The 19,596-nt window shown below is 40.6% G+C and overlaps 1 long non-coding RNA gene across 1 annotated transcript; it reads right to left on the bottom strand.

The window, feature by feature from the left end:
• Positions 1-7,329: 7,329 nt before the first annotated feature.
• On the bottom strand, positions 7,330-9,993 carry LOC108957102. Its single transcript, XR_005545500.1, has 4 exons — positions 8,942-9,993; positions 8,774-8,841; positions 8,124-8,613; positions 7,330-8,035 (listed from the first exon to the last, which is right to left on the bottom strand). It is a non-coding gene; the product is annotated as an uncharacterized LOC108957102 (long non-coding RNA).
• Positions 9,994-19,596: the final 9,603 nt, after the last annotated feature.

The following is a 19,596-nucleotide window of genomic DNA, read 5'->3' as shown; positions in this document are numbered from 1 at the left end:
ATTAAACTCCAAAGCGGACCTCGGGATCAGGACCCACAAACACCTCAAAACAAACTTGCATGGTGGCTGGAAACCCACAACAGAAGCTGCTGATCTTGGCAGCAAATTGAAGGAAATTAGCTCGGCTTAGTGCGGTGAGGCTCGGGAATGCAAGAATAGGCCAAACCAGGCCTAGAGGGAGGTTTACCGACGAAGAAACGGCCAAAAACGAACTCTAAATGGGTCTATTGGACAGTGAGGTGGTTGAATGGCGCGACTGAAGGCAAAGAGGGCAAGCACGGCACACGGCCAAGCGTGAGGCAGCGAGCGGCGAGATGGCGTGTGACGGTGGACGGTGGCAATGGCTTGGCATCTAGGCGGCAAAGGCTGCTGCTTCTTCCTCTGTTGGTTGCCGATCGCATGAAGCAAGAGGGAGAGGAGAGAGGGATGGATGGTGGAGTGAGGGAGAGGATGAGGGAGAGAGAGATGGAGGGACCCTATGCCAATTTTTCCACAAAAAACATCTTCCTAAGCCATCCTAAGCCAAGCATTGGTCCTTGGCTCATATTGAGCCACACATGCACCTTCTTGGACATGCCAAAGGGTCCAAAATACTAGGGGAAGGGGAGCTACGAAATTGACATTATTTGGTTTCAATTGGATTCCTCTACTTACTTGATTTAATCTCAATTGGCCATAGGAAAATCAATTGATGCCTCATTGATCGTCTTAGCATTTTTCCTCACCCACATATCCATCTTGCTTCCCAATTTTGCAACCAAAATTAATCCCCGGCCTTTTCTGCCCAAAATGATCATACAATAACTTTTTTCCAAAAAGTCTCTTAGACTGATTCGTGGATCCTAAACTTATTATGACATGACAAAATCTTCAATTTCTGAAATCGGACTTGAATTAGCGGTTAATTTACATTTGATGCGTTTCTGGCGTGACCTAAACTACCGGATAGTTTTTAAAAAAATTTAGGGCAGGAGCACGGTGAGGCGCGAACAACAAATTGCGGGCCGATGGGTGAGGGAGCGAATGGCGGTGGTGGCGCTACTAGCGGAGGATGACAGGGAAGCAGCGACGCCGGGAGGGAAGCAGCAATGACAGCGTCTTCCCTCCCGGCGTCGGGCTCTGGTGGTGCTGCAGGGCGTCAGGCGCTACATCACCGGAAGGGGGACAGTGGCGAGTGAACGACGGGGGCCTGTCTTCCTTCTTTTTCTGTTTCTTTTTCCTTTTCCTCTTTTTTTTTTTTACGTCTCTCTCACGTCCCCTCCCCCTCTCTCTGTACTTTGCTGTGGACTTTTCCCTTCTTACTGACCTCTCCTTTCTTTTCTTGTGCAAGTTGTCAGAGAAGAAAAGAAATTACCTTTTCCTTTTGACCTTTTTGGATTGGGGGGGCAGGAAATCCTCTTCTTCTTTTTTCTTTTTTCTCTCTCTTGCATGAATTCTTTTTCTTCCTCACATGAATTTTCTGTGGACTTTTCCCTTCTTGCTGACCTCTCCTTTCTTTTCTTGTGCAGGTTGTCAGAGAAGAAAAGAAATTACATTTTCCTTTTGACCTTCTTGGACCGGGGGGTGGGGCGGGAATTCCTCTCTTCTTCTTTTTTTCTCTCTCTTTGCACTCTCTCTTGCATGAATTCTTTTTCTTCCTCGCATGAATTCCCCCCCCCCCCGGGGTTCTATCTGAGGGTGTGCAAAATCTCCCACATATAGTTGAAAAGTCTGGATCTGTGGAACCGATTGATGATTCTTGGGAAATTGCTGAGTTTTGGCTTTGATTTGTCACCAAAAATTGATCTCTCTAATTTACTTCTAAATTAGCACTCACAATCTTTTGGTTTCATTTTCTGCTTCTGCTCATATTGCGTTGAACGTGTCCACATTCACTCATCTCCATTCACAATTCCTAGGCCGGCTTCCTCTCTTTTTCTTGCGAATATGGCCGGATGGGCGTTCCTTTTATAAATTCCAGCAACCCACACTTTTCACAAATGCCTTGATTTCTTTCCTCCATTTTGTCTCTCAATTCCTGCGCTTTCTTTTTCCTGTTGCCCATGGAATATCTTGAAATATTCTACCATCGGTCGGATGCAAATGCTCGATGCAATTTTGATATATATTTTTTTAGGGGTTAAGATTTATCTCTAATTTTCTATACAATAAATAAATGGTCAGGTTGTCAAAATTTAGGTGTCACAGCTGCCCTTCTTTGAAGGTGAATTCGTAAAGGTTGCCTTCAAAGACAAATTGAGACCTAAATTTTGACTATGCACATGCACTAAATTATTTTTTTTTATGGAAAATAAATTCCATTTTGAAATGCAATTTATTTGATGCATGGAAATGTTAATGCAAATAATAAATGAACCTACCTGGAATAACTTACTTTTGAGAACTATAAAGTAATTCAAGATAACTGGTGTTACATGTCTAAGACCCGTACCTTTCTACGGTCGCCTAGATAATCACCAGGCTTTGTAAATAGACTGTCATCCTAGGACCTATACCTTTTTACAGTCGCCCAGTATGATAGTTTTTTGTTGTCTAGGACCCGAACCTTTCTCCGGTCACCTTGACAGAAAAATTGCTTCTTTCAAGACCCGTACCTTTTTACGGTTGCCTATTAGAGCAACAAACATTGTCTAGAACCCCTACCATCCTACGATCGCCTAAACAGGAAACAACTATTGCCAAGGACCCGTACCATTCTACGGTTGCCTAAACGAGGAACTGCTTTCCAGGATCTGTACCTACAGTTGCCTGCATGGTAAATAGCCTTTCTAGGACCCATACCTTTCTAAGGTCGCTTGTTAAAGCTACAAATATACTGTCTAGGACCTGTACCTTTCTACGGTCGCCTATTAGAGCTATAAATATAATGTCAATGACCCAAACCTTTCTACGGTCGCCTAATGAGATGTTAAGATTTTGGAACTCGAAATACCTAGATCTAAACAAAGGTACAACGAGAAAGATATATATATATATATATATATATATATATATATATATTCACATCCAGAGTGAAATGTTTACATGAAAATATTTTGTGACATTCAGATCCAAATTGAGATGTCAAAAACAGATTGAAAGATTTTGGTGAAATCCACAGACTCTTAATTTCTAAAAAGGAACTCGAGCTATAGAAGCACGCTGAGTTGATGAAAAAGACTCCGGGCTACAGAAGCACGTCAGATCGATGAAAGGGACTCTGGGCTACGAAAGCACGCCAGGTCAATATAAAGGACACCGGGCTACGAAAGCACGTTAGGTCGATGAAAGGGACTCTGGGCTACGAAAGCACGCCAAGTCAATATAAAGGACATCGGGCTGCAGAAGCACGTCAGGTCAATATAAAGGACATCGGGCTGCAGAAGCACGCCGGGTCAATGAAAGAGACTCTAGGCTACGAAAGCATGCCAGGCCAATATAAAGGACATCGAGTTACGGAAGCATGCTGGGTCAATGAAAGAGACTCTGGGCTACGAAAGCACGCCAGGTTAATATAAAGGACACCGAGCTATGAAAGCACGCCGAGTAGATGAAAGGGACCCTGGGCTACAAAAGCACGCCAGGTCAATATAAAGAACATTGGGCTACGGAAACACGCCGGGTCGATGAAAAGGACTCTGGGCTACAAAAGCACACTAGGTCAATATAAAGGACACCGGGCTACAAAAGCACGCCGGATCGATGAAAGAGACTCCCTATGAAAGCACGCCAGGTCAATATAAAGGACACCGGGCTACAGAAGCACGCCGGGTCGATGAAAGGGACTCTAGGCTATGAAAGCACGTCGGGTCAATATAGAGGACAGCTTGACCAAGTCAAGTGTCAATGTACTTGAGAGAGAATACCTGCACAATGACAAGTATTTAAAGTATGGGTAGAGATATACTTACCTTGTGATATCTCTGATTCTTGGGAATATGTCTTCTGAAAGTTTAGATATCCTATGTAGGTCTTTTACCTCCTGCTAGAAATAAATTTTGGAACATCAAGGATGCACCTTGAATGTTCGTGAAGGTTTCTCATCTCCTAATATCATGAGGCATTTTGAAAGGAACCTGAATGTTAGGAACTCTTGGATCTTTGAGAAAACATTGCTTGTCAGACATGATTAGAGCAAAAGTGCATTCACCAAAGAAATAAGCTATTAAGGCTATTATGGAATGCACACTTCAAAATCCACTGAAATTTTTATCAATTCAATCGGGATTCATGCATAATGACCTTTGCATCACCCAAATTTCCACTGGAGAAAATTATTGTTCATGACAATTTTCACTCATGACATGGATTTCCTAAGAATACTAAATGAGAGACTTTCAATTAGAAAGGATTAGAAGGGCTATGAGAATCACTCCATCTCACCATATCGACACGGGTCCAAGTATTCTTACAAGTGTTATGACTTTACCAATCCGAGGGGTCTTTAACAGGAACCGTAACGTGAGCTTGGTCAATGGCTTAACTAATGCACTCTTTGAGTCAAGGCTATTGAAAGAACAACTCTGCAGTCATTTCCGGGTTTACAAGTCAAGAATCATGCAAAATGAGAAAGAAATAATCTTACCCGCATTTCTTCGAGCGATACTTAAGACATGTGAACCTCTACGTTAATTCAAGTACCCTAATCAGAAGAGACTTTGCAAGGGACGTAACGTAGACTTGGTTCATAAGTCGAGAAATGAAAGATTGTTAGGCTCAAAGATGTGTATCAGGGTCAAAGTTCACTTGGTGTTCTTTCAAAGGTGCTTAATTTATCTTATGGTGTTGGTTTTATATGAAAGCATGTGTAAGATATTCCTAGAATGTCTGATTAAGATTAGGTTGACTATGGGGTCATGCTTTGCAGGGTTGACATCCTATGATTAGGGGAACTTACTACACTCTGTCATTCTTTGTTTTCTGTTCATGGTTATGTAGACAAGCTGAAGCCCATCTTGCCCTGTTGGTTTAATCAGTGAACTAGAATTTGTCCCTATGATCTTTTGTGGTCAGCCACGCTTTGTTCATTCTGCAATTCTTCGATTGAACACTGCTGGAATCACTTCAAGTCGCCACAAATAGGTGATAGCTAGCGACACCCCATCGCAATATGGCATGTTACCAGGTTGATAAATGAATGCAAAAAGCTCTTGCCAATACTTTTATACCATCTCTTCTTCGATGACATGTCTATTTTCTGATATTGAAACAGTATCAAGGTCTTCAGCCAATGAAAGCGAGTAAAGTCATCTTCATATTGAAATGGTACAGTTTGAAAGATGGCAAGATTTTCCTAAGCAACATCTTTATAGCATTTGTCACAGTAGATACTCGATTAGTTGCCAATGCTAGATCAGTAGCAGACTAAATTACTTGAGCTAAAGTGAAAACAGTTATGTCCTATCATGCATCATATCTTGAGTTAAATCTCTTGGATTTCGATTAAAATGGCTTATTGACTCCCCTGAATAACCTAACAGGCTTGCTGAGAAGGAGAGTGGAAGCAGCTGGAGGAAGGGTCATAGATTGGAATGGATCCCGTGTCCTAGGCGTGCTTGCTACATTGAGGTCAATGTGTATGTGGAACTTTATCAATCAAATGGCGCTAATGATGGACTATATTCGATGCTTTTATGCATGGAATGTTGGTTTCCAATTGCATTGGTTACTTCAGCAAGTGCTGAGTAAGTCGAATTTGTGGTTAGCATTAGTACTATTGTGGTGCTGAACCTCTGTGCTTGAAGGGAACATATTGAATCACTGAGATTCTAGTTTGTTAACAAGTTGTGTGAGTGCACCTTAGAATTGGTAACTTCAGCCTTTCGACATGTACTGGAGACAATGTTTAGGGCAAATTACAAATAGGGATCAATAACCAACACCTCTCATGCAGAAGTTTTAGCTGGAGACTGGCTTTTTCTCTTGTACGTGTGCCATTGTGTGGTGTCTGTATCTGATAGTGGCATTTACTTGCTGCAGGAGATTATTGTTTAAAGCAATACGTGATGGCTGAGCCAGAGGACACAGTAAGCAAGAGAACATAGTTGGACGACTTCCTCGTGATAGCAAACGATGGGTTATGGGATGTGCTCTCTAATGAGGCCGTCTGCCAAGTTGTGAGGAGGTGCCTTGACAGATATATAAAAAGGAGGTTCCCTAAGGAGCTGAGAGGAAGTAATGCCGTTGAGGTGGCTGCAGTGCTAGCCAAACTGGCCATGGCTCGAGATAGCCAAGACAATATCAATGTGATTATGGTCAAGTTGAAGAAACCAAACTAGTAAAATGTAAATAGGTATTGTGCAACTGAGAATGTTTCTTTATGGCCAGTGTTGGGCTAATCAATGTCCATCTTGTATAATCTATTGTACGGACTTCTAGTTGGTATTAAAATGCCAGATCCTCCACGTCATTGCTTTGTGGTGTTTATTGTTTATGCCTCAAATGATGAACTTTTTTTCCCAATATTGACAATTACAACATCAACGTTGTATTAATCTCTACTTGCGATAGATACTCTGTATCCGTCCATTAGGTGGAGTCCACTTGAGCTTACGGCTTTGCGATGGTATGCCAGACTTGTTCAATTGGTGAACTTGAGAATGTTGAGGTCGAGGTACGAGTGGTTCCCAACTACAAAAGATAATGAAAATAGATTGTGTAGAGCTGACCTTACTATCCGATATACATATCCTTTGCGTGCATAATGAAAAAAGAAAGTAAAGAGTGCACGAAAGTCATGAACAAAGTCAACATGGGAAGAGCTCTCTCCAAATGAGCAAAAGTCTACTTTTATACCTTAAATTCTTCAAAAACCGAATAGATACAACTGTTTTGTAGAAGGCTATATCCTAACTGTTGGAAATGCTTATCCATTTTCTAGAATTTCCTAGACTTGCTAAACTACAATCTAGAATTCTCTAGATGAAGTTTTGGATGGTTAAAAAATTGTGGCTGAAAATTTCCAGCATGTAAGAGAAGTCTAGAGAAGCCTAGCATTCAAGAGAAGTCTAGAATCTTCCAAGGCGGTGACTTACGCCTATAAATAGCCTTGTAGTTCATCATTTGAGGTGTGAGGTCTAGACCTCCACTGTGTGTGGAGGAGTAGAGTTAAGATGGTTCCTATGTTATGAAATATTCCTCCATTATATCAAAATATTTTGTACTATCCATTTTCATCAATTTGATAAATTATATCCTATGTTCTTTGTCCTTCAATTATCCTATCTTGTCCTTTGTCCATCCTCTACAAAATATACCATACATTTGCACACATCACTAATCAAAAGCTATAACTAATACCAAAACCATGCTTCCGCAGCGCACACATCTAAAAAAATTTTACACTAACAAACACAGAAATTGTTGCAAAGCTTTTTAACAACACCATCACAAGAAGGAAAAAATTCAAGAAACAAAAGGGACCCCACGAACTCTAAGGAAGCCCTTTCTTTTCTCACTCCTCAGCAAACCATCTTTGCTGCGGCACATCTCAGACTCTTTCTCTTTTAACCAGCGAAGTTGAGGGGAAAGAGGATAGCACTCGTTTTGTAATGTCTCTTCACTCCTTTCGTCCTCCGATCTTCACCCTTATTCAGCTTGGAAGCAGGTTCCGACATTGAAGCGAAGACGAAAATTTTTGAAAAGAAAGAAAGCAAGAACTTTCCAAGGCCATATCCAATAGGTATTGCTGCACAATTCTTTACATCCCTGAAACCCAGAAAAACTGTGCAATTACATATGAAGCTGGAGTATCTTCCTATGCCAAAGTGTAGCTTGAGAATGGAGATGTCCACTAGAGGCAAAGTACGGATGTACACAAACCCGAGGCTCTTCCCTGAAGGTAAGGATTAGATCCAGGAAGGGAACACGTCCGAGTCGCTGGACTTGGTTAGTCCCCACAGAGGACCGTAGAGCTTGGAGATTGACAGGTTGACATATTTCAGCATCTTGTCCGATTTGTTGGTCACCACTGTTTAGCATCTGCGGTAAGTTCTCCTGTTGGCAGTCCATGAAGCCGTTAGCTTCTGCTCGATGGACAGCTTGTTGGAAGCTGTTACTGCAATCAAAAAGGCAAAAGCAGATGAGTGAGGTAATGGAATCACAGAATTAATCAAAGAAAAAAGGGAAGGCGGAGGAAATTGTACCAGGAGCTAGACTTGGCTTGGCCATGGCTGCTTACAGCGCAGGAACAACCACTGCATTGAATAGAAACCCATCCATCAGATGCCGAAATATGTCGAGACATTGCTTTTGTCTGAAATAACAACACATTTCAAAGATCAAATACCTGGAAGGAGTTGACTGTAACCGCCGTGACCACCACTCAACCAGGCTAATGTGCCGAGGAGTGGAGCGTTGTTGTAGTAGCAGGCTCCATTTGCTTGTAATTGTCTCTTTGACGGCAAAGTTATCATATGTATCGGGACCACCGATGATAGCACTAGTGAGGAGATTGGGTTCGCTTGCTTTCCGGCTAAACCAGGCGGCATAACCAGCTCAGCAGCTGACGATGGACGAATCCTCCTTGATGGACACGATGGAAGTTGCCCAGTGATGGACCTGCCTTGGGTAGTTGTTCCCGTACCCGACCATGTAGCTCATGGCTCTAGGGTTGTCTCCCAGGATATAGTCCACCTGCATATGTTCGTTAGTCATGGCAAAAATATTATTCCATTGTATCTTGAAGCTAAGGAAAGAAATCGAGATTTTCCAAGCACAAACATCGAATTGTCACGTTTTCCTTGACTAACTGATCGTATTAGTGACTAGGACACGATCAGAAGGAATGTATTACCTGAGATTTCGCAAAGGAGAGGAGTTCTGATGGTTGAATGCTGCCAGATGAGCACTGCAAGCTTTTGCCTGAGGAAGAACGAGAAGGCATAAGTCATAACGATCAGCTAAAATATAACAATAACAGGGAAGAATAGGCCCTTCCACAAAAAGCACTGGAATCACCAACCAGGACTCTCGCTTCTTGAAAACCTTGTTGCAGAGACTAACAACTCGAGAGGGGTTGACAAAGAATGGACTTCAAAACTCTTCATCATAGAAACCGCTACAGTAAGTCGCCCGGAACATGAAGATGGCTGGTCAAATCCATCATTTGATAGTGGAAAATTAGGATGAAGTTCGAGAGGGCTCGATAAGTCATCAACTATATCTTCTTCAACATCATCAACATCTACGAAACAAAACCAGGACGTCAAAGCCTGCACATAACTGACTTGCACGCTTTCATTCCTTTCACGTCGTGTTGTGCATATTCCATTTTGTCGAAGGGAAATGAGCGGAGAGATTGTGGTTGAATTAGGAGGACTTGGTCCTTGCTACTCTAACTCGGCTCTTTTCGGGTCTAATCTCTCCATTCTCTGTTTATACTTTCTTGAAATTTGGAGGAAGAGGGAGTTGGGTTTACATCATTGCTAGAACAGCATTATAGATAAGAGAATCCAAAGGAAGAGGGAGATTGTCTTGTAATGCTTGTGCCGAATCTTGTAAGTCTATTCCGAGCAGGATTTGGCTGCATATTCTAACTGTAGTTTTAAGCAGCATCTGATCTACTGAATTGCCGTGCGGTTGGGAGTGCAACTTCCTTTGGTTTCGAATGTTTCTTGCTCCTTTGCTCATCACAGGGACATTGCAAATGATGCAAGTTTGTTCTGTACATGGTCATCACCCTTCTTATCCTAACATGCCTCGCGCAACCGCAAGGCGCACGTGCACGAGGCTTCAAGAACAAAAAGGCCAGAGCGGGGAGATGCCATGAACGCGCACTTACGAAACCCTATAGAGCTCCTAAAATTTCGGAGAAGTTACGTGAACGAAGCATTACTTGGGGAGGGCGCGTGCCGCCGCCGCCCCCGCGCCGCCCTATAGGGGTAATGGTTCAGGGTTTTTGAGTAGGGGGGGGAGTCAGCAAGGAACGAAATGTAAAATTCGGAGAAGTCACGTGAACGAAGCATTACGCGGGGGACAGCTTTGCAGTGGGTGAGTAAAGTAACAATGCTTCACGCACCAATCACCGCTCTCGCCCGGGGGCGCGTTCTTCGTCTTCTTGGCTCCAGTGTAAATAATTATGTTTTTCTTTGAAGTTATTTTCCTTCACTAGGATGAAGATAATCTTATATTATTTGATCCCAATACAAAAATTACTAATTCTTTTTCTCTTCTCCTGTTGCAGGCCAACATTTTACAGAATATACAGGAACAAATCGATCAAGAATTCCAATTGATACCATCTTTGGTCCCTCTATTCAGCTCCGTGCTCTGGCTTTACTACGCATACCTCAAAGGACACTCCGTCCTTCTCATCACCATTAACTCCTTTGGATGCATCATAGAGATGGTGTACATTGCCATCTACATGACTAGATGCCAAGGTACATATTGATCATTAGACAATACAACGCTCATATTCTGATCACATAAAATAAGAGTGTTGCATCGTCTAATGATCAATACGTACCCTGGCAGCTCTCAACGCATAAGCAATGTAGATGGCGATGTACACAATCTCTATGACGCATCCGAAAGAATTAATGGTGATGAGAAGGAAGGAGTGTCTTTGAGGAATACATAGTAAAGCCAGGGCATAGAGCTGAATAAAGCGACTAAATATGGTATCGATTGGAATTGCTCGGTCGATTTGTTCCTGTAGATTTTGTAAAATGTCGGCCTACAACAGGAGAAGAGAAAAAGCAGTAGTTATTGTATTGGGATCAAATAAAATAAGACTATCTCTTCAAAGAAAAACATGATTACTTACACTGGAGACAAAGAACGAGACAATGTTTCCTATCATCAAATGTAGAGGAAAAGCACAAATGTTAGATTATTTTGCGCAAGCACGGTGCAAATGAAAATGCTCTTTTGCTAGGGTTAAAATTAAAGAAGAAGAAAAACAACCTCAGTCATTTATTAATCTAAGTGTTGAGCACATACGGCGTGGTTGAACAGAACTCAAACTAAATCATGTTACATGTCATTGTATAACCTTTATATACACATGATATAGGGCCAAAAGATGAAAAGAATGAATTCCCATGAAATGCAAACTGACTCGAGACAATATAAATCCCACGTTAGTTGCCACAACTTCAAGACGGACCCATAAGTTTACGACAGACGCTAGGATACCGGCTTCAGCATTCAAAGCTAATTCTAAAAGTGTGTTAGATTGAAAACAAAAATCGTTGGAGGAAATAGCCAAAAGGGTTGTGAAAAAGTAGGCAAAAGTCCAAGAGACTGAAAGGGTTGCCGAAGGTTTGATTTTGAGCAGGGTTTGTATCATCAAAACAGAGAAAAACTCTATGTGGAGTGGTGTCAAGATTAGTGCACGGGGAAAAAATTTCTCATTTTCTTTGTGTTTTTTGGTGTTGCTTTACGTGTGTTGCAATTGATAGAAAGAGAAAGAATGAGGTTTTGGAAGAAAGAGTTGCCAAACGAAAAGAAGAAGAAAAGAAGAGAATGACCTGCTAACCATCATGCTAAAGATACTAAATACGAACAATTCATCAAGCGGAGAAAATAAATGCATGTAGACCATATGAAGATGGATGGAGGAAAGCGGGATGAAAGGAAATGGCGCAAGCAAGCAGCATTATTGCGAAGAAGAAGAAGCAAATGGAGATGAAGGGCGAACAGCTTCTGGTTTCTTCCTTCTTTACCTAGGATACCGAAAGTCAAGGTCCATTTGGTAGTGTTCAAAGATGGCCATAACTTTCGATGAAAATCATGCAAGGGATGGCTCGGCTTTATATACACACACACAATGTTGCATCCCACTAAGCACAGGAGAGAGAGAGAGAGAGAGAGAGAGAGAGAGAGAGAGAGAGAGAGAGAGAGAGAGAGAGAATATGCGCATTAAATGTATAGTGCTCGCATGACAAGTGGAGGACTAGTAGGTAGCGTACCACAAAATCAATCTCTCCAGATCAACATTGGAAAGTCGGAACCCGTGCCCCTTTGATCGTGGGGATTGCCAAATCTTAACCCTAATTTGTCACCGTAAATCTCTCAAGTACGCGTCCCTCACCTTCTTTCACAATCTTTTCCTTTTCTAATTCATTGATATTGCCGCAAACGTATCCAGATTCACTCACTATCATTTACGATTTCACAACAAGAATTATTTTCTTATTCTTTCCTTTAATTTCCTCCCCGCTCAATCTTTTCATATACCTTGCGCTTGAACGCCCTGTATTCGAGTGAGAGTCCATTCTTTCCATGTTGATGGACAAATCCCATTGATTCTCCTCATAATTTCAATTTTTCAGAAAGAATCCCAAGCAATCCGGAGGTGTCTACGAAGGAATGAGGATTCAGTCCGTCCTCATCACTCCGAGCTCCTGATCTTTCCATAATCAGTAGCTGAAAACGTGAGATTGCTTCTCTGATGATTTGCCAAGATCGACTCCTCTTATTATGCGAAAGATGATTCGTGAGACCTGGTGGGGTTGAGCTTTTGGACGCGGGATATCTTGGCCAAAGCCGTGGATAATATTCCATGAAAATTCTGTCGATCTTTTCCTTTTTCTAATTCATTTCCCTCAACTTACGGTCTGACAAAATTGCCCGTAATTTCGCAACCAACATATTTGTTTCCTCTTGTGCATTCCGGTATTCTTGGAAAAAGATCCCACGAGTTCTCCACTTATCTGGCCAAAATTTACTAGAGGGAAGATTTACTGAAGAGAAGATTTCTCTAATTGATTGGCTTCCCTCATCTTTGCGGAAATCGTGACCCCCAAGTTTCAGATTCTCATGTGCGCAGATTGATAATCGAGCACGTTCTGAGGATTTGTTAATCCGTGTGCCAACTCGGAGCATGTTCATGGCTTCTTGAGTTCAAGCATAATAATGCTAGCTCATATGAAATTTATTGGATAAGGACATGCTTTACAAGAACTAAACATGCAAAGTAAAAATTGATATTTATATTTTTAGAGATCAGTTTGGATCCATAATTTTCTTATGCAATAAATGACTAAATGTGAAGCTAAAATTTAGATGTCAACATTAAATAATAAATAATTAAAATTATTGCGGGATCAATTTCTTTAAGAATTTATGGCTTACAACCAGGTACTAGCAAAGTTTCTTGGTAAAGAGAAATGATGGTGATGAAAAATTTTCATTAATTTTTAGAAAACAAGAAACACCTCTTTTTTAGGGCTTTGCTAGCATAACATTTTTTTGTTATTATAAAAATAATAACTTATTGTGAGCTATAAATTCCTTTAAAAAAAAAATGGCTTTATGCACCATCAAGCTTCAAACAATTGCAAGTTTTGGTTGTCCTTATTATGGGATCCAGCTCATGTTTGTGCCCTAACTCCTAATTAGTCTATGAGATTAGTAAGATATTTCATAGGTCGAGCTTCATTTGATGCAGTTAGTTATATGGAATTTCAAAGTGCAAACACTAAGAATTCTTGACTCAAGTGAGTTTCAGAACTATAGCATTTGAAAAAGGCAATGAAAGGAGATTTTTTGGTTTGTGGCAATTGTTATTACCCTTCCACCAATTGAAACCGCCGAGGTCCATTTAAATGGAATTTTACACAATACGTTCCAATTTGCCACAAAAAAAAAAGTGCACATTTTGTTCCATTGCTCTTTAAGATTATAATTTCGGAAAGAGAAAGAATTACATGATAGCCTTTAATTTACTATGCAAATGACAATATATTTTGGACAAAAAAATTAAATAATAAATAATTAGAAATTCTTATGGGATCAATTTCTTCAAGAATTTATGACTCACAACCAGCTACTAACAAAGCTTCTCGATGAAGAGAAATGATGATTCATTAATTTCTTAGAAAATAAGAAACATGTCTGTTTTTTAGGGCTTTGTAAATATAGCAGTTAATAATAACTTATTATAAGTCACAAATCCTTAAAGAAGTAAGTCTCATAATAATTTATATTTATTTATTATTTGATGTTTTGTGATACAGTATAAATTATTATTTTTGTAATAGATTAAAGGCAATCACATCATCATTTATCTCTCTCTCTCTCTCTCTCTTTTTTGGGTCGAGTTTCGATTTCTACATCTTTGTCATGTAATAAAAAGTTGAGTCATGCGGCGATAGCGATCGCGGGGAGAAAATATTGGATGGTCCCGGAGCGCCAAGTCAGCATGCACCCCAACCAATGAGAAAGTGACGCGTGGCTCCACTTGAGCACAAGTGGCCCCACTAGTTTTTCTGCACAAAATATATCATTTTTCCTTTACTATTTAAAAATTTACTGTCATTAATAGACTAGTTGCTGCTTTTTTCTCTCTCCTTCTCCTCCTTTCTGAAGAACGAATGCCCTTACACTACAGCTTCCCTTCCCTCCTTTCTCTCATTCTCAATTCAAAATTTTGGGTGAGAATTCGCTCTACGTTGCATTGCTTCTCCAGCCTGCTACGAGGCTAGGTCATCTCTGCTCTCTGGCTCAAAACACACTGCTCCTTCACCTTACTTCGACGGTCGCTCATCTTCGCTCTCTGCCCCAAAGCTCGTTGCTTCTTCAACCTACGTCGTTGTGTTCCTTCTTTGCCTTGCTCTGTGTGGTTTCCCAGCGCAAGACGGTGAGGAATGTTCTTGCTGTAAGTCGCAGACTCCAAGCGATAAGAAGTTCCAGCTCTCTCCAATTCGGCTTCGCATTTGCTATGTTTGTCTGCGTCGACCAAGCTCAAGGCTTGCACGTGGCCAGCCGCCGGCCGGCATCATGGCCGGCTGCCAGCCAAAGAAGAAGAAGAACCAAAAAGAAAAAAGAAAATTATATTTTAAAAATAATTAAAAATATTTTTTTGAAAATAAAGAATAATTAAAATTCGATTTTTAAAAAAATTATTTTAAAAATTATAAAAAATTTCCATTAAATTTGTGTTGTATAAAACTATTTTAGCAATACCATTTTAAAAAAATAATATATATATAATAAGTTTGGAAGTTTTTTAGTAATATAATCCTTAAAAAAAAACATAAGAATAAGTTTTCCTGAATTTGGTTATATGAAAATATTTTATTAATATAGATCGGGTCGGGTATGGGTCAGATATGAGTCAAAAAATTTACATTAGACTTAAATGGGTTATAAATGGGTTAATGGGTCTATTTTGATCAACCCATTAATGACCCGAGCCAAACTCAACCCGACCCGACCCACCCGTTTGACACCTATAGTCAAGGGCGATGGTAGCGGTGATGGGGAAGGAGGAGGTTGTGGTGGTGAATTCGCAAGCGGTGTTATGTCATTGTGACGTGGCCGTGCCAAGTTAGAATCTGAAATAATTTATGACACAACACCACTTGTGATCATTTTGCACAAGAACCCGGCCCATCCCTTGCCCGGCCCACGGTCTACTGGGCTTGGCCCAAAAAGAACAGTCCCGAGCGACCCGTTCCTTCTCCAAGCTCCGAGGTGGAAAATAAAAAGTTCTCGTTTCGGGTAAATACCATATGTTGGATTGGGGACTAGAAAAGTTTCTTGCATTGGTAAATCTTTCGAGGAGGCGGAGTTGTTTCTAGTTTTAATGCTCTGTTCTCATTTTCTGAGAAAGGTTGGTTCTATTTTGCGCACAGCGATTGCTTCCAAGTCCCCGATGGCTGTTACCGGGACCAAAGCCATGCTGCTGAAGAGCAGGGACATGAGCATAGATCAAGGCTTGGACTATGTCGCGATCTGGAACTCGGCAATGCTTCTGTCTGATGACCTAACGGAGGCCATCTCGGCACACACGCAGAAACGGAAGCCTGTTTTTGCAAAGCTCTGATGGTCGGCATCACCATCGTAAGACAGAAAACCAATTCAATACTTTACATGTAAAGGACTGCAAAAAGCAAGAAGAGAAGCCGATTCTTGGCCGGCTTCCAGCCTTGTTCGAATCACTGTTGTGCTTATAATAATCCACTCGTCTTGATCGGACGAAATTCCAAACATCTAAATCAAATTCGTCTTATCACAAGACAAGAACATCATTTGTTGTTGGTGCTGCTGCTGTTGTGTTTCAACTAAGTTAAGCGACGTTGTTATATATACACGGGTTGGGTGGCCTAGATTTTTAGATTGTCAAGGAATGGACAGCAGTTTCATCCGTACCCTATGAAAAAAGACATTGGATATATAGTTACAAACTATGAGATTTTTGTAAGATCATTACTAATTATTATAAAAACTTAAGTTATTAGATGAAAGCATAATTTATTAATTTAAATATTCTAACACTCTCCTCCCACGTTTAGTCTAGTCTTTAAACGTGAGAACTTATGGAAAGATTTAAATTTAGAAATAAAGAAGATTTAAATTTAGAATCTTTATTTCTAATATCATGTGAGAATTTATTTGACAATAATCAATTGTTCTAAAAGCTTGAATTACAATTCGTTTCACAAATTTTCGACCATTTTTATCGCACTCCATGCATTCCGAGTAAATCTTGATTCTTTAGTTTTCTTGTCTTGTTGTGCTCTAAACTTTGTTTAAGATATTATTTTTGGGGATTCGAACCTCCTCGGATAATCTTTGTTGGGCATTTGATATTCGAGCAATGGACTTCGCTTCAACTTGCTTTTTTGACTTGTGTTGAGGGCGTCTGCAAGTGATTCATTTTCCTCTTCTTTCTTTTTTTTTAATTTCGTGCTTTTTCATCTTGGATGTGATCTTTCTTGACATTTCAGGCTCGGGCTGGACCCGGACCGGCCTGAACTGAAGCTATAAATGGGCCCACGCCGGGCCGGCCTGTCCAGGATTTCGGGCCGTGGAGCCCACTTTGGACGTTTGTCAATAAAGGTCCAATTACTCCCTTTCCTAACCATTTCTTTTGTGTATCGTTTTTATTTTATTTTTATAATCATTAACATTAAAAAACATGGCTATATCATTATGGATGTCCACCAAAAACCTTAACCCAGGACGTTAAGGTAAAAAGGCATTATATCAAGAGGAAAAAAATGTTTACATCGACCTTCGATGAATCTTCTGATCAGTAGAGATATCGTAAACATGACATCACCAATTAATTTGATCAAAGATAGAGAGTCAAAAACAATTGGCTAAAAGTATATCACACGATTTACTTTGTTAATTGACTCCATGTGAGTTTCGACAAGTTCTTTGACATATTATAGTTGACCAAAAAAGTTAACTCCTTCCCCTTTTTTTCCTGTAAAAAGTAGCTAGTGGGAACACCAAGTTCAACACAAAACCGAAGATGCTTCTCGCCACGATCGACTACGAAGAAGAAGAAGAAAAAGCAGGCCGTTTCCTGTCGATTCCCTCCTTGCTTGTACTTTGCTTTCCCTGGGGCGGGATACGATATATCACATGTCTTGTCTTTGCTTCTGGGAGTTGACAAAAGGGTTTAGCTTCTTCAGGAAGGCAATGAGCTCAAACCCTACACTCTAAAAAAACCGAAAAAGAAAAACAGCGAGAGAGAGAGAGAGAGAAGCATTTCATGACCTCATTAAAGCTTATTATTTTCCGTCATTAAAGAACTGATGAGAGTCAACTTTGAACCCATACTGACCCTTTTGGAGATTCCCCATTCCCCTTTCTGGAAAGTTCTCTCTGCATTGAGTTTTTCTGGGGTTTGCTTGCTGGGGTTGCCAACTCCATAAAATTTACAGAAATATTTGACTATCGCGGTTGATTATTTGATGTAAATATATGGACTAACCAATAGATGATGATAGACTTTCGCTGTACCGCGATGTATGCAATATAATCTTATAGGGTATGTACGTGGCATTGTGTGTGTGTATTAACAAATATAGACAAATGGGTGCATGGAAGTATATGACAAGTAAAATAATACAATATACTTATGTCATGATAGGTGTAGAGCAGTATTCAATGGCCATCCGCCCAAAACATGGTACCTTTTGCGACAAGGTGAGATCAGCTTGTCGCTCCTGGAATTGTTTTAAGGCCCAATCAATTGTAGGTTGTCATCTTCGACAAGCTCTTCTGCGATTGCGAATTTATTACAATTTCAATTATGAGGTCACTTTCACGGGCGAAGAAGCTCCACCAAGCCATGGCAGCTGGGAAGAGATGATTTCTTGAGGGTTGGAAAGGCGTCGTTCGTAAATGATTGGCCAAAAGAAGAAGCAAGAGTTCATCTTGTTTTTTTACACCAGCAGTTGCTCTCCACACCTCATTGTCACTATTATAAAATTGGGTAATGATGTTTGTTGTCGGGTCAATTACGTAGTAACGTGAACTTCTATATTTGTGATAAGTGATCCTACGCATTTGCTTATCGATTTGCAATTCTGCCATCATATGATCAGATCAAGAACAACACGTTAATAATTTCATAATTTTAGTGATACATAAGGTCATTGATCAGACAATAATACGGTCTAATTTTCATATTCGATACCTATGTTTCCTTGAGCCAAGATTATGCACTCCGACTTGATTATGACCTATCTTGACGTTCTTCCCTTCCACAATTTTGATTCTTTGTTGTGTTCTCTCCATAAATCGCATGGATTCGCACTTCATTCAGGGGGTTAAGTGTAAGGTCGCTGACAGTGGAGGGGGCGAAGTGCAAGAATGTCTCCTTTTCCTATTATTAATAGGAAACCAAGTGCTTTCCCATTAGATAACTAGTTTCAAGAATAGCACCTTCTTTCGATTGACAAGAACAATAAGAGCACCTTCTTTCCTAATGTCCTTTAATTTAAAGTTTACTTTTCCTTCCAAGCATAAACTTCCCATTATTTTTTTCATAAAATGGGCACAACCCTTTAACTCTCTCTCTCTCTCTCTCTCTCATCACCTTATGGGTGATATGTGCACATGCGATAAAGTCAAGTGCCATAAAATGTTAAGGAATCCAAATGCTTCAGAGAGGGGCAAACCCCAAAAGGTCGAGCCAGTCTTGGAAAACCGCAAAGCCTCCTGTAAAAGGGGCGAAAAAAGAAAAGCGAGAAGGGATCGAGAAGAAATCCATAGCATAACCAAAACTAAAGAGGCGAGGAGATTGTACGTGAACCCTAGACATCCTTTTTCCCTCGCCAAGGTCCTTCATAATCAAAGCACAATTATTGCAGCCTTTGACGTTCCAAAGCACCCCCTCCCCTCTCTTCAACACCCACACGCAAACGCCTTTGACTCTCCCACGAGAAAAAAGTGGACGGAAGTTCGCAGCCGCAATCAGCTCACGAAAGCACGCTTTTTCTTACCGCCCGATACACATGTTGGTCGAAAGACCCTTTCGCTCGTGGGAATCTCATCTTCGAGAATTTAGAATTTCTCTCTTCTCCCCCGGTTCCAACCCTACAGAAATTCTTATATATATGCCCGGGAGGGTTTTCCTTTGAAAAGCTTTGGTTTTTTTTTTCTTTGCAAAGGAAAGAGAGGGGTGTCCCTTCTTTCCACGGAATCGGGCAGATTCCTCTGATTGTCAAAGTTTGAGGCTCCATCTTTAACTAATATCAACCATCCCACGTTACCTCCACTCAGACCTTTCTTTACAAATCCCTCCACCAATCCCTCTTATGAATTTTCATTAGATTAAACTCACCACTAATGAAAAAACTCTTTTCGAGAAGTTGTTATCAAATGCATAGTTCAATCGCCATCATTACTTTTACTCACATCACATTG

The sequence above is a fragment of the Eucalyptus grandis genome, chromosome 8 (genome assembly GCF_016545825.1).
Source record: "Eucalyptus grandis isolate ANBG69807.140 chromosome 8, ASM1654582v1, whole genome shotgun sequence".
Classification (NCBI taxonomy): Eukaryota; Viridiplantae; Streptophyta; class Magnoliopsida; order Myrtales; family Myrtaceae; genus Eucalyptus; species Eucalyptus grandis.
The sequence above is the reverse complement of the archived record's forward strand: the minus strand, read 5'-3'. Positions and strand labels throughout refer to the sequence as shown.